Source organism: Pleurodeles waltl, chromosome 12 (assembly GCF_031143425.1).
Source record: "Pleurodeles waltl isolate 20211129_DDA chromosome 12, aPleWal1.hap1.20221129, whole genome shotgun sequence".
In the NCBI taxonomy this organism is placed as follows: domain Eukaryota; kingdom Metazoa; phylum Chordata; class Amphibia; order Caudata; family Salamandridae; genus Pleurodeles; species Pleurodeles waltl.
This window is the reverse complement of record NC_090451.1, coordinates 488,904,129-488,919,633: the sequence shown is the minus strand read 5'-3', so window position 1 is coordinate 488,919,633 and position 15,505 is coordinate 488,904,129. Positions and strand designations below refer to the sequence as shown.

Sequence of the window (15,505 nt, the reverse complement as noted above, 5' to 3'; positions counted from 1 at the left end):
GGTTTGTTGTCTCTGCTAATCAGTGCTAAAGTGCAACTGCTCCCTATAGAAATTGTACTGTTGATTGATTTATCCATGATTGGCATATTTGATTTACTAGTAAGTCCCTAGAAAAGTGCACTAGAGGTGCCCAGGGCCTGTAAATCAAATGCTACTAGTGGGCCTGCAGCACTGGTTGTGCCACCCACATAAGTAGCTCTGTAATCATGTCTCAGACCTGCCACTGCAGTGTCTGTGTGTGCAGGTTTAACTGTAAGTTCGACTTGGAAAGTGTACCCACTTGCCAGGCCTAAATCTTCCCTTTTCTTACATGTAAGGAACCCCAAGGTAGGCCCTAGGTAGCCCCAAGGGCATGGTGCAGTGTATGGTCAAGGTAGGACATATAGTAATGTGCTTTATATGTCCTGACAGTGAAATATTGCTAAAATCGTTTTTCACTGTTGCAAGGCCTGTCCTTCTCATAGGTTAACATGGGAACTACCTTTAAATCTGATTAAAGTGTAGATTCCCTTTGGGAGCGGATGGACGTGGAGTTTGGGGTCCCTGAGCTCACAATTTAATAATACATCTTTTAGTAAAGTTGATTTTAAGATTGTGTGTTTGAAAATGCCACTTTTCGAAAGTAGGCATTTTCTTGCTTAATCCATTCTGTGACTCTGCCTGTTTGTGGATTTCCTGTCTGGGTCAGTTTGACAGTTGGGCTGTTCACACCTCTCCTCTAGACAGTGACACAAAGGGGGCTGGGGTGCAGCCTGCATATCTTGATTAGCCATCTGTGCTGGAGGGGAGGGGAGGAGTGGTCACTCACACCTGAAAGGACTGTGCCTGCCCTCACACAATGCCGTCTCCGACCCCCTGGTGAGTGTCTGGTGCTTGGCCTGGACAAGGAAGGATCTTGCAAACACTTGAGACTTTGCTTTGAAGTTTGCAAACTTCAAAGGCAGAACTGGGTATAAGAAGCAGACCCAAAACCCCAGACTTGTAGAACCTTTCGGGAATCAAGAGGAACCTCTGCACAGGAGAAGAGCTGAAGGAGGAGTACTGTCCCTTTGCTGTGTTGCTTTGCTGGACTTGCCTGCAGTTGCTGCTTCTGCCTGAAAACAGTGCAAAGGGTGAACTTTGCTGTGTGTCCTGCTTGAGAAAATTCTCCAAGCGCTTGGAGTAGAGCTTGCCTCCTGTTGGAAGTCTCAGGGACACCAAAGACTTCAGTTTCCTCGATATGCAGCTCTGGGAACTGTGTTTTGTGCTGTCCAAGAGGAGAAACCACTGCGCCGCCGCCAGCGACGCCGCTGGCCTGCACAGTGACCTGCCGACGCTGCATGGAGTCGCATTGCCCCGCTTCGCACTGCGACCCTGGTCTCACCGACGCCGTCATAGGACGATTTCACTGAGCCGCTGCTCGCACTGCGACCTGTGGGCCCCGCACTCCGGCGTCACCTGCTCACACCGCAGCCTGAACATCCCCAACGACGTCGCTCCTGCTGACACGGCGCCGCTGCCTGCACCGTGGCCTGTGGACACCGCTCGTGAGGAGCACGAAGCACCGTCCCGTCCCGCACCGCAGCCCCGGTCCACTGACGCCAGCACCATCTGCTCCAGTGTCGTCACCAGGCATCCTTGCCTGCACCGTGGCCTGTGGACACCGCTCGTGAGGAGCACAAAGCACCGTCCCGTCCCGCACCGCAGCCCCGGTCCACCGACGCCAGCACCATCGGTTCCAGTGTCGTCACCAGGCATCCTTGCCTGCACCGTGGCCTGTGGACACCACTCGTGAGGGTCACGAAGCACCGTCCCGTCCCGCACCAATGGCTTGGGCCTACAGACGACAGCGCTTCCGCAACGACGACGCTGCCTGCATCGTGACCTGTGGACACTGCACATTGCACCGCCTCGCTTCACACCGCAGCCCTGGTCTCACCGACGCCGTTGCCTGCACTGTGACCTGTGGGCATCGCACGTCGCATCGTCCCACTTTGCAGCGCAGCCCCGACGCCATCCCTGCCAGCGCACCTGATTTAATCAGCCGAGAGTTCGATCCCTGAGGTGCGTGACTTCAAGGGCCCGACGACTCCTGCACCGACTCCGGAACTGACGCCGCTCTCCGGAGCTCACCGCGAGGATCACGACGCTTGCGAATCCAAGGTACTGTTTGTGGGTCTTCCCGACACTGCAGCTGGCCCAGGATGCCGAGGCCAGCCTGAACTTTTGGTTTTGTTGTTCACGACACCGTGATAACCCCAGGTGGAGTTATCGACTTCAAGGAACTGTATTGTTAAGTACATCTTACAGCATTCATATTTTTATTACTGTATGTTGGATTTTTTTTATCGTATTTGGTCTTGTTTTATATAGATAAATATTGGCTATTTTTCTAAAACTGGTATGGTGTCCTTTTGAAGTGTTTTCACTTATTACTGTGTGTTATGTGCAAATGCTTTACACATTGCTTCTGAGATAAACCTGATTGCTCGTGCCAAGCTACCAAAGGGGTGAGGAGGGCTCATCTGAGCTGGTATCTCCCTTATCCTGACTAGAGTGAGGGTCCCTAATTGGACAGGGCGCAAACCGACTGCCAACTAGAGACCCAATTTCTAACATTGGTTGTCAGCGGTGAGGATAGGACTTGTATTTGCACTTGACCTACAGTGATTGGTGTACACTGCTACCATATCGCAGACCATTACGTGCCACATATATATTTTTTTTTTGTGATTTTTTTTTTTTCTCTTTGACCTATTTTGGATCTTGAGGTCAACATCATGTCTCAATCAAGAGCATCTTCAGTTGTATCCCAGGATTTGGTTTTTGAGGAGGATAGGTTGGAAACCTATTCCATGAAGGAACTGAAAACAGTTTGTAAAAACCTCAAAGTTCAGATCAGAGGCCTCACCAAAAAGGAGCTACAGAAGGCACTGAGGGCCTGGGTAGCAGCCAGAACTGCCAGTGGGCAGTCTGAGGATCCAAATGGAGAGTCTACTGACACAAATTTTAGGGAAGATGTACTGAGGGTGTAGGAGCTGCCAGGGGGGAAGGTACCCCCTGTGCCAAGCAGCAGTGGTGGATCAAAATGACTGACTCCAGAGGAGCTGGAGGACAGGAGAGAAGCCAGGAGGCACCAGATTGAGTTGGAGAGATTAAAAATGGAGGCTGAAAGGGAGCAGCGAGCCATGGAGGAAAGAAAGATGCTTTTGGACCATGAGCTTAAAGTAAAAGAGCTGGATGTGAGGAGCCGGTCCAGCCGCGATGGTGGCAGCAATTCCTCAGTGCAGTCAGACAGAATTGTGCACATTCCTAAAAACATAGGGAGAGAGTACAAAAAGGGAGATGACATACAGAGGTGGTTTCAGGGATATGAGGCGTCCATCCACATGAATGGGGTCCCTGAGAAGAATTGGGGAGCAGGCTTGTGGAACTACTTCACAGAGGAGGGGAGAGACACTTTGCTAGCTTTGGGTAAGGGGTACAACCTCACCTACGCTGACATGAAGAAGGCCCTTCTCATTCGGTATGGTCTCACTCCTGACAAGTACAGGGATCAGTTTAGGCAGAGTAAGAAAACTGAGTCCCAGACCTGGTTAGAGTGTGTAGAATCGTTTTGCAGAGCCCTGGATAGTTGGATGAAGGGCAGTAAAGTGACAGATTTTCAGGGGCTTTACAACTTAATTGTGTGGGAGCACTTGTCTAGTCTGTGTTTTGCAGAGCTGCGCCAGCACTTGACTGATAGTAAGCTGACTGACCCCAGGAAGCTTGCTATGGAGGCAGACCACTGGGTGAGTACCAGGGTCCACAAGAAGGTTTATGGGGGAGATTCCGCCAAAGGTGGGCAGGGTTCCCAGAAGAAGGAGAGGGAAGTCAAGGGAGAAGCAGACGGGTCCCAGGATAAGGAGGGAGAAAAAGAGTCCCAGGCCCCTTCTGACAGGAAGGAGTGAGGTTCTGGTAGGCGGTGGCCCAAGGCACCCCATTTTCAACCCTGGTGCTTTGAGTGTTCCCAGTTAGAACACATGAAAGGGGACTCTGTCTATCCTAAGACAACCCACATTGGTGGCCCCTCTACCGAGGTGGCTAATGTGGCCTTAGGTCGGAGGTTGACTCAGAGGGTGAGTTGGTGATCCCTGAGGGTGGGAGTTGTCACTTCCACCAGGTAATAGTGAATGGGGTCCCAGTCACTGCTCTGAGGGACAGTGGGGCTAGCCATACAATGATGATGGAAAGGCTTGTCTCCCCAGAACAGTACACCGGCCAGGTGTGTAGTGTGACACCAGCCCATGGGCAGGACTTCTTCTGTCCTATGGCCCTGGTATCCCTAGAGTGGGGTGGGGAGGTGACCCAGCGGGGTGGGAAATGTCATCACCTAGTGTTCTGATTTGTTTTGATCATTTTAAAATAATTGTTTTCACCACACTTCATAATTACCAAAAATGTGCTGCTTTTGGGCTTTTCTACTTCTGAAATATCCGCACAGTTCATTTACAGATATTTAATTCATGTTGTGTGCTAGAAAAAATAACATCATGCAGCCTTCCTCAAGCACTTCCCAGAGCCAGCATGATTGTCACATGAATCCTCTCACTTTGAAGTTGGAGAAAGAAAAGTAAACACTAAGCTCCTTGGAAGACAGAGCCTGACATTCAACTCTTGTCTTTGAATGCACAGCAAATGTTACAAAATAAGAACAAGATTTAAAGGCCTGTTTTACAGAAATTGACCACTAGTGGACCAATACAGTAAATTGGGTTTGGGCAAGGGAATGAACCAACTCTAGCTAGATAGCCTAAAACAATTAAAGCCGGCAAACAGAAAGCAAGCGAATGTGAGTTACAAAGCCAATGGTAAACAACATGCAGGATGCATTCCCAGGGAAGCTTACCGAATGTCTCCAAGATGTTTTTAGCTGCTCCGTCTGGTAGTATTCAACCTAAAAATAGGACTTTTAAACCTTTCGGTTGCAGGTCCTTGGCACTTCTCCATCATCTTGCTGAAACTAAACGTTGCCCAAGCAATGAAAATATACATGCAGGGGCTATATTCTTGAGCAACAAGGAGGAAGAGATTGCTTGATGGCACCAGTCTCAGTTTGAAATACTAACTTCAGTGTGTTGCTTAATTGCTACCCGTTTCCTTTAGTCAAGCTGACAAAGGTATTCAACTGTCTGCAGTCTCAAGGAAATCAAACAGCGGCACATTTAGCAAAAGCATCACAGTCCCAAGGGTAAACCGTTAGTGCCAAAAACAGGCTTGGAAGGCAGAAGATCGGTTCTGCCTAGATAGTTCATAGATGGAAATATTGCGGATAAAGAACTTTTCAGTGGCCCAGTAGCTGGCGACACGCCTCAAGACCATTACAACTTTGACGCATAAATCATTCTACAAGAAGTGTTCCGAGTGTTATACTTAACATCAGATCACACAAGTCACCAGAAAAAGCAGACATCTTCAGGAGAGAGAGTCTATATTTATAGCACAATTGTGAAACATGTTCAGTCAATCAGGCGGCCATTTGCAACTCCACTAATACTGCACAAAGACAACACACATTGGCAAAGGCAATAGGCATCGCTTTTTAGACATACAAAGGATTAGTGGCAGAGAAACCAAGAACAGTCAGGAAGAGTGATAAGCGAGCCACACAGTTATGAACCAAACGCACCTTAGATTTGGGTTTAAAAGCAAAATTCATAATTTATTTTAAAGGACAAACCTTTTCTAATGTATTTAATCCGATTTTATTTAGTTCCTTTATTGTAAACGTGTGTGTGTGTGTATATATATATATATGTGTATATATATATGTGTGTGTGTGTGTATATATATATATATATATATATATATATATATATATATATATATACAGGGAGTGCAGAATTATTAGGCAAGTTGTATTTTTGAGGATTAATTTTATTATTGAACATCAACCATGTTCTCAATGAACCCAAAAAACTCATTATTATCAAAGCTGAATATTTTTGGAAGTAGTTTTTAGTTTGTTTTTAGTTTTATCTATGTTAGGGGGATATCTGTGTGTGCAGGTGACTATTACTGTGCATAATTATTATGCAACTTAACAAAAAAAAAATATATACCCATTTCAATTATTTATTATTACCAGTGAAACCAATATAACATCTCAACATTTACAAATATACATTTCTGACATTCAAAAACAAAACAAAAACAAATCAGTGACCAATATAGCCACCTTTCTTTGCAAGGACACTCAAAAGCCTGCCATCCATGGATTCTGTCAGTGTTTTGATCTGTTCACCATCAACATTGCTTGCAGCAGCAACCACAGCCTCCCAGACACTGTTCAGAGAGGTGTACTGTTTTCCCTCCTTGTAAATCTCACATTTGATGATGGACCACAGGTTCTCAATGGGGTTCAGATCAGGTGAAGAAGGAGGCCATGTCATTAGATTTCCTTCTTTTATACCCTTTCTTGCCAGCCACGCTGTGGAGTACTTGGACGCGTGTGATGGAGCATTGTCCTGCATGAAAATCATGTTTTTCTTGAAGGATGCAGACTTCTTCCTGTACCACTGCTTGAAGAAGGTGTCTTCCAGGAACTGGCAGTAGGACTGGGAGTTGAGCTTGACTCCATCCTCAACCCGAAAAGGCCCCACAAGCTCATCTTTGATGATACCAGCCCAAACCAGTACTCCACCTCCACCTTGCTGGCGTCTGAGTCGGACTGGAGCTCTCTGCCCTTTACCAATCCAGCCACGGGCCCATCCATCTGGCCCATCAAGACTCACTCTCATTTCATCAGTCCATAAAACCTTAGAAAAATCAGTCTTGAGATATTTATTGGCCCAGTCTTGACGTTTCAGCTTGTGTGTCTTGTTCAGTGGTGGTCGTCTTTCAGCCTTTCTTACCTTGGCCATGTCTCTGAGTATTGCACACCTTGTGCTTTTGGGCACTCCAGTGATGTTGCAGCTCTGAAATATGGCCAAACTGGTGGCAAGTGGCATCGTGGCAGCTGCACGCTTGACTTTTCTCAGTTCATGGGCAGTTATTTTGCGCCTTGGTTTTTCCACACGCTTCTTGCGACCCTGTTGACTATTTTGAATGAAACGCTTGATTGTTCGATGATCACGCTTCAGAAGCATTGCAATTTTAAGAGTGCTGCATCCCTCTGCAAGATATCTCACTATTTTTGACTTTTCGGAGCCTGTCAAGTCCTTCTTTTGACCCATTTTGCCAAAGGAAAGGAAGTTGCCTAATAATTATGCACACCTGATATAGGGTGTTGATGTCATTAGACCACACCCCTTCTCATTACAGAGATGCACATCACCTAATATGCTTAATTGGTAGTAGGCTTTCGAGCCTATACAGCTTGGAGTAAGACAACATGCATAAAGAGGATGATGTGGTCAAAATACTCATTTGCCTAATAATTCTGCACTCCCTGTAAGTGTGTGTGTGTGTGTGTATATATATATATATATATATATATATATATATATATATATATATATATTTTGTGGGATAAGTGTTCACCTATGGATTAAGAACTTCATAAAAGCCCACTTCACTGGAGCGACAATGTAATTAAATGTAATGAAACCTCCACCATGCCCTTAATGCCTAGCTTTAAGGCATGTAGATTTCGACATGTGGCAAAGTGCCAGTTGCATAAGTTAAACCCCCCCTACCTCCAGTAACTAAATATATTAACTCCCTCCTATACTTTTTATACTAAAAGAAGTCACATAAATCTTAAAATCGGTCTTTCTCATGGCAATTAAGTGTATTATAAACACTCTGCTCCGATTTAGGGTATAAACCTAAAGGGCCGGTGTTTTAAATGGGATAAAATAACGGCTGCCCTGAAGTATTGCAAAACATTTTGGGATAAGGCCAATGAAGCGCATAAATAAAGAAACAACCCACACCTAACAGAGTGCTCCCCTTGGTTTCTTCCCTTAAAATGAGCCCTGGCGACCTCACCAAGCTGAAATATGCTGGACTGAAGGAATGATCTGAGGGACCGGGTCGTCATATATTTTTTTTAAAAAGCGTACAATGCTGTTAAGTGCCAGCATTTTACCGTCACGTTTAATTAATAACTGACATTTTTTTCAGCTAGGACCCTCCAAGCATGCCTGGAACTCCTATTTCATGCAATGTATGTAAAATAACGGTCACACACTTCAAATTATGGTCATTTTAAAAAGGAGCACTAAATGACAGTAGTCTCTCAAGAAAGGAATTCGGAGCAGAATGGTTGTTTTTTTTTTTTTTTTTTTTTTTAAAGGAAGGTACATAATTATGCACTTCCTTCACTCCTACCAAAAGGTCACATCCACCCCCTAAACCCGTCTTTTCTCTCGAAGGGAAGCTTGGGTACAGGCAACAATGGGCATTCTATCACTGAGACTTTCACCTTTGCCTGAAGAAAACCCCAGTTTTTTTATTTTTTTATTTCTGCTGTGTGTATTCTGGGAAGGACTCCAGCATCCAGCCGCACTTCCTCTCACCTCTAATGCAGAGTCAGTATAATGAGGTACCCCAAAAAACTGACCCAGTGTTCACCGACTAATAAACTTGTAGTTCACGGTGATGATTCAACTGATTGAACACAAAGCAGCCACGGATTCAACACTCCCAAATAGCAATGAGCATGAAATAGTAAAGGATAATTTAACTCCAACAGGACCGGTGAGACAGAGGCTGCGACGGCCTTAGAACAACTGGCCACGGTGGTGGGAGGCGTGGCTGTCATAGAAGGGGCAGTTAACTAGAAGCAGCCCCCCTCGACCGTTCTGCCGGCCCCAGTCGATAGAAGGAGCATCACATGGGATAAGGAAACAAACTCAATTAAACTAATGGGGTGTATTAATAAGGGAAGAAAAGGCTCTCTGGATACAAGTCAGCCCGTATTCAATAACCTATGAGGCACTCTCACAAGGGAAAACACCCATCCCTTAAAGGTTTAAAAAAAAAAAAAAAAACATTATAGAAAACAATATGAGGCCCCCACACTTTATGCAATTTTAACAATCAAGGTGTATGTCAACTCAGTTGAGTAATGTTATAGAATAACAGTTCATTCAAAATTTAACACAGTTCTGTAGCGTCTGGTCCAATCCAATGATTTATTGAATCAAATCTTCTAATAACTCAGCATTTCATCCATAGAAATACATTTCAAGCCAACACGTGTTTTGTCATGGGAAATTCTTTCATCCCAAACGACTTCTTCAGGGCTTATTGTTAACTGAAATCCAGTGTAAACGGGTAATCCTGTCCGTCTACAACCGTTGTCAGTACATACAACAAACAAATCAAAGTTGTCCCAAGCTTAGGTTCATAGCCCATTAGTAGAAAAAGTAATGCAAGGTTCATATAATGGTCAAATGCCCGTCTTTGTCCGCAAACCTCATTAATGGGAGAAACCGGCGTCTTCGTATTAGAATGCCGAAATCGCGAGTACGCGACAAAGACGGGCATTAGACCATTATATGAACCTTGCAGTACTTTTTCTACTACTAATACTATATTGGTAAACAGTGGGCATATATGATAAAAACTTTACGTTAAGCGGCCCAAATCAACAAGGGCTCATAGACACCAACAGACAAAATGTATGGCTGCCTAATTCAACAAGGGAATACGTTCAGAGCAAACAAAAATGCAGGCAGCTAGAAAAAAAGATACAGATGGAACAAATACCCAGCAGTAGAAATCCTCAGGAGACAGGCAAGGAAAGATCCCAAGGAGAAGATATGGAAGCAGAAGGAGATTGAAGAATGCTGGATCCACCTACAAGCTTTGCTGCCGCCTAACAAAAGTAGAGAGTTCTGGAATTAAATAAACACCCTAGTACTTTAGCCAGCAATAGCAGCCAGTGCTTGGGAAAAACATGTGGGCTCCCTTTATGTAGATCCAGGATGCATTGAAATCCAGGGTACTACGGGGTGGAAACTCAATCTTAAAGATCTAGAAAACACCACATTAACGTCACAGCCAAGTTGACTAAAATGATCCTAAATAGTACTAGGCAGGACGGAGCTCCAGGCCCAAATGGTTTATCCGGGAGCATATTTAAGGTTGACCAAGACTTTAGGGCAGCCCCCTTGACTACCCTCTTTAATAACTGCCTAAGTCAATCAGACATTCCTGGAGCCTGAAAAGGCTTACTATTGCATCCCATTTTTAAAAAAGGTGACTCTTCCCTCCCGGGAAATTACAAGTTAATAGCCCTATTGGATGTGGACAGCAACGCCTATGCAAGGGTCCTGCTTCGGAAATTGGAACATTGGATTTCAGAAAATAACATTATACCAATGTACCAAACAGCATTTAGGCCATGCTCATCCACCCTAGACAATGGGCTGGCTCTTGCTTATTTAGGTCAGAAAACCTTGAAACCAGCAGCTCAACCACTCTTTGCATGCTTCATCGACTACAGTGCGGCTTTTGATGGCGCAGTACCCCACATACTGTGGAAGAAGTTGGCCTCCTGGGGGATGCCTGGGAATTTACTGGCAGCAATAATGGCACTCTACTCAGACACATGGGTGAGAGTAAAGGTCTTGAACACACATGTGACCAAAAGAATATATACTAACAAGGCTGTGTCATTGCTTCCACCCTTTTCAATCTCTATACGGTTGACCTTGGTAAGGACCTACGCAGAGGAAATACATTTCCCCCGAAATTGGGAAAGACAGTGCTTCCAATAATCTGATATGCCGATGATCAAGTCCTGCTTGCCCAGACTCAACTGGGCTTGAATAGGGGCTTGGTCATCCTGCGTGATTACAATGAAAAAAACGCCCTGAAGGTTAATGCAGCGAAATCCAAGGTATTAGTGTTCGGACGCCAGTTGCAGAAATATCCAAGTGCATGGAAGCTTGGCGCTTTACGAATAGACAAGAAGGAAAAATACCAGTACCTTGGGGTATGGCTATCTAATGCCGGTAAAATAGGACACCAGGCAACAGCACTAAGGACGAAGGCAGAGAGAACCTCCTACGCCTTAGCCAAACTTTATATCCGGCTCCAACCCCCTACATCCGAATCACTTAGGAGAGTTATAAAAGCTAAACTTCTACCCTCTATTACATATGGCCATTTAGCATACCCTGGCAGGATAACAAAAACTCTGGAGAAATGTCAAATGAGAGCATACAAAAGGATTTTTCGTATCCCTAAATCCACCAGACATGCAGGGATACGCCGAGAATTTAACATAACCAGTATGGATATAAATTGTAAAATGGATATAATTGTTATTTTATGCTGTTTCCAGGGCCAATACCGATAGTTTTGAGGAGTTCACTGAAAGTAATATTTAAAGACTTCTCCAGCAGCTGGGCCATCTATCTCAGGCACGCCAAGAGTTTTTTATTTTTTATTTTTTTTATCTAGTCTCCTCGTATTCATCGGATCCCTTAATATCGAAGGCCCTTTTGAAAAAGATACTGAAAGATCATGGCAGGCAAATCAAGAATACAGGACATCACCATAATAAGGGAAATCAGGGGGGCAGAGGTTTTAGCTGCGTCGTATAGTGCTGCTAACCTTCAGCCGTATATGACAGAAGCCCTGGGAGCTCAAACTTTAAATTTTATTTTACATATGCGACTCCTAACACTACCAGCTTGGGAGTTTAGACACAGTTGGTAATCAATGTGGCAACACTCTCAGGAATGTATCCTGTGTACTCACCACACTGAATCTATTTGTCACTTAATATGCTGCTGCCCGGGTTTGGCCTCAGAGACATTGACTTTTAATACCTCTTTTTCTGAAATATGGTCTAAGGACATGTAAAGAAGCTGTTAAATACATATTTACTGCAGAGATTGCCATGGAGCTGGCTCGTCTTGGAAATTCTTAATGCGGAGAAGCTTACTGAAGGAAATGCCCAACAACCTACAGGAATTAAAAAGCGGGAGGTAGCGCCTAAAGCCACATTGTTAACTAAGTGGCCGTTCCCCCCCCCCCCCTCAACAAATGTTGACTAGGAATAGTTTTAAATGGGCAATTGCGCGCTCCGTCAGCACTTATATACACGGGACTCAACATAGACCCTAGACATTAGTACACTGTTAAAGGGGGCTGGACCCGAATGGAGGCGGATTATGTATTACAGGATAACTGTATTTCCGTTTTAAATGTCTTTTTTAGTGAACCTTTATACATACGGTTCTAGATTTGGCTTAATTCACTTATTTTTTTGGTATTTTATTATACTTTTTTTTGCCATTAGTTTTATCTATAGGTTTGTAACAAATTAATTTTATTAATGCCGTGTAGGTTTGTACACCCCATGCACATTGCTGTGACTCTTACATAATTCTTTCCAACAAGCTCTCAAATGTGCACCCAGATCCTACAGTTTTAATAGGTGCAGGAGATATTTCTTATGTCGCAAGTAATTAATATGCATTGCAAGACGTGGGTATGTTCCCTTTTTAAAGATCACCTACACGTCATTTAGCATTCTATAACCATAACCAAATTCGGCGTTATAAGTCCACTCTAGTTTAAGAGAACTTCCGGTAATGGCATGATGATAGATATCATAAAGGGTAACTTTAGCTTGGTCACGGTTTTATTGTATTGTCTTCTATGGTGCTCTTTGCAAAGGTTTTTAATAATCATACAAATAAAGATTATTCAAGTCTGCCTCTTGGTAGGCCACCACAGTTTGAAAACAAGACTGCAGAAAGGCTACAGTCCTCTATTAAACGTGTTTGTTTCAAAGCATATATAAATGTTAATGGCTTTATTTGGCTCGATTTACACATTGATTAGCTAACAGGCACAAACTATTCCTGCACTAAACTCCACTAAACAAACACAAGAAATTAAAAGCACAAGCCTAACTCAAAAAGATGAGCTCCTCACGTCAGGACTCAGGAAACCACATCTGTCAGTATTTTTTGTATCAAAATAGGGCCTGCTTTCAGGGCCACGCTACTCTTCTGCAGACCTTGCGTTAATCAGCTGCTCCAAGCTGACTGTAGGATGCTTGTTTCTTACCTGTTTTGTCACTTCTGTTTTAGATTTGCTAGTCTGAGCGTCCAAGATCTGCCCTCAACTCCCTGCCACAGTCTCTGTCCCATCATCAACATTCCTGCCCTAGGAGACTGTTTCTCTCAAGTTCTCCCCTAAAAACCTGGTGCAGGCAGGCACCGTCTCAAAAGAGCTTGTTGCATCTGTTAGCATGAGTTGTTTAGGGTAGGTCTGCTACAGCACCTTTCTGCAGGTTTGGGCAAAAATAAAACTGCATTTGCTACTGAGCCCTAACTTTTGGTAGATGCTGGTGAACCTGGGACACCGGGATACTCCCAGTCAAAATAGAACATTCCTGGTTTGAGGGCACTGAAATTCACAGAATTTTGTGTCTAGTTGTGGTCCTGACCTGACATGTTGAACATTCTAAGAACTCCACCCCCCTCGCACAAAGATTTTTGAAATGCATGTTATGCCTGCTACTCTGGCAGTTGCAAAATAGTCAGAACTTAAAACTGACATGTTTTCAGGGTTTGTGAAGGGAACGGAAGTCTATAACATGGAGCAGTGGTGGGTGGGAGGAGTTTCCAAAAGCAGCAGCTTGGTCCCAGTATAATACTATACGCATTTGCCAACTGTTAATTTTTAATGAAGCTTTTGATCAAATATCTACAAATATTTTAGATTTTCGAAATTATCTCCATTACGTGTGTGTGTGTGTGTATGTGTATGTGTGTATATATATATATATATATATATATATATATGTGTGTGTGTATGTGTATATAAATATATATTTAGCTCAGAGCTGGAGGTTTTTTTTTTTTCTGCAAGAGGTGTCATCCAAGTTCATCTTTTTGCAATGGAGGCAATAGGTGTGTGTGCACTAAATCTGCCAGAAATTTCAGTCTTAGGTTGGACCACCAAGAAGCACACCCCACATTCTACCCTAATTCCTTCAAGCCCCAAAGTTGCTTTCAAACATGTAGTCTCTGTTAAAATGGGGACTCCCTTAGAGCACACATATTCAGAAGCCGTAAAGAGCACTGACCACAATCTTTTCCTCTGTATGCTCTGATTAGGGAGTCTTCAGACCTACCTCTATATCTCTGCTTAAATTGGTTAAGCAAATTCGTCATTAAGGTGTCTATCATGGAAGATCCCTCACAGTGATGAGACCAAGAGCATTTCCCTTGAAATAGCAACCCGATGCACACAGAGTTTGTAGGCCACCCCAACTTAGTTCTTTCAAAACCAGGAATAGCTAGTTCTGTAAACTATGAATAAATCTTGTTACATTAATTTCAATAATTAGGCGATTTCCGTCGTCATAAGCCACCTGAGCACACAGTTGTCTAGCAGACAAATACTGTATTATCTAGTAGAGCACATTCATGAGCATCAGTTCAGACGTTTCTATTAGATTGTTCTATCACTAATAGGCAGCTTCTGACCTTGGCCAAAGAAAGGTGAATATCTGACAAAAAGGGACTGAAAAGTGAGGTACCAAGAAGAACCTTCCATGTTTCCATTATGGTGGAGCCAACGCATATCAAGTTAACTGAGAAGTAATCCTAAATTACTCTACTTTCTCTCTAAAAAGAATGTATTGACTTGCATAAGCGGTTTTTAAATCCACTTACAGGTATTAAGCTGATTTGCAGTATTAATAGTTTTTCTGGCCGTATGCCATACTTAATTCTCTGTGGTTGGGGCAGTAAGGTGGTTGCAGAAGTGAGTGCCAGTCTTGTGTGTGAATAGTAACGAGAAGCTGCACCCTCCAAGTCTGCCCTTTTCTTAAAACACTGTTCTCTCATAGTTTCAGCTGTACCTTCCTAGTAGGAATGTTTGTTTCGGCACGTGACAATCTTATGACCTATCCCCCCCCCCCCCCACCCCCCCCCCCCCCAAGCAGGATTTTTTTATTATTATAGCAAAGCAGCTATTCATAACATTGCCATTAAGCCCCCTGTTGAATGAAGACCACGTATTGGGTCTGTCTGGAAAGGACAGAGGTCCTGCAGAACCTAGAATGTCTTGTAAATCTGATTCTGTAGAAACCTTGTGAGGTATTAAAGGAAGAGGCCAAATCCCACTGGATGAATGAATGAATTAATAAATGCCATTTCTAAAGCACATGGCTACCCCAAGATAACAAGGTGTCCTTGTGCTGATTAACTTGAAGTAAGTCAAATGGTTAGATATGTTGAAATAGCAAGTTTTTTTAGATTTTCTGAAAACTTCATAGTCCGGTTCATGTCTCAAAGAGTGAGAACGGGAATGCTTAGCACTGCAGTAGAGGAATGAACAACCACCAATATGGTGTTCTCAAAATGTAGGCAAAAACATAGACCTCCGGAGCAGAGTGTAAAAACCAGCTCAGGCAAACACATTACCCTGGACAGATAGGTAGGACGAGTACCCTTGATGGCTTTGTAAGTCAGGCAAGGGTTGTTTAAAAAAATCTCTGCTTGATGGCCACTAGTGGAGAATAGACAGGAAAAGCTTGACCGCAGTCCTGCAAGAAAGATTAAGA

General features: G+C 43.8%; 1 protein-coding gene across 1 annotated transcript in view; it reads left to right on the top strand.

The window, feature by feature from the left end:
- CMTM4 (CKLF like MARVEL transmembrane domain containing 4) overlaps positions 1-15,505 on the top strand; it is a 338,382-nt gene that overhangs the window by 187,936 nt on the left and 134,941 nt on the right. The gene's annotated exons all lie outside the window — the stretch shown is intronic.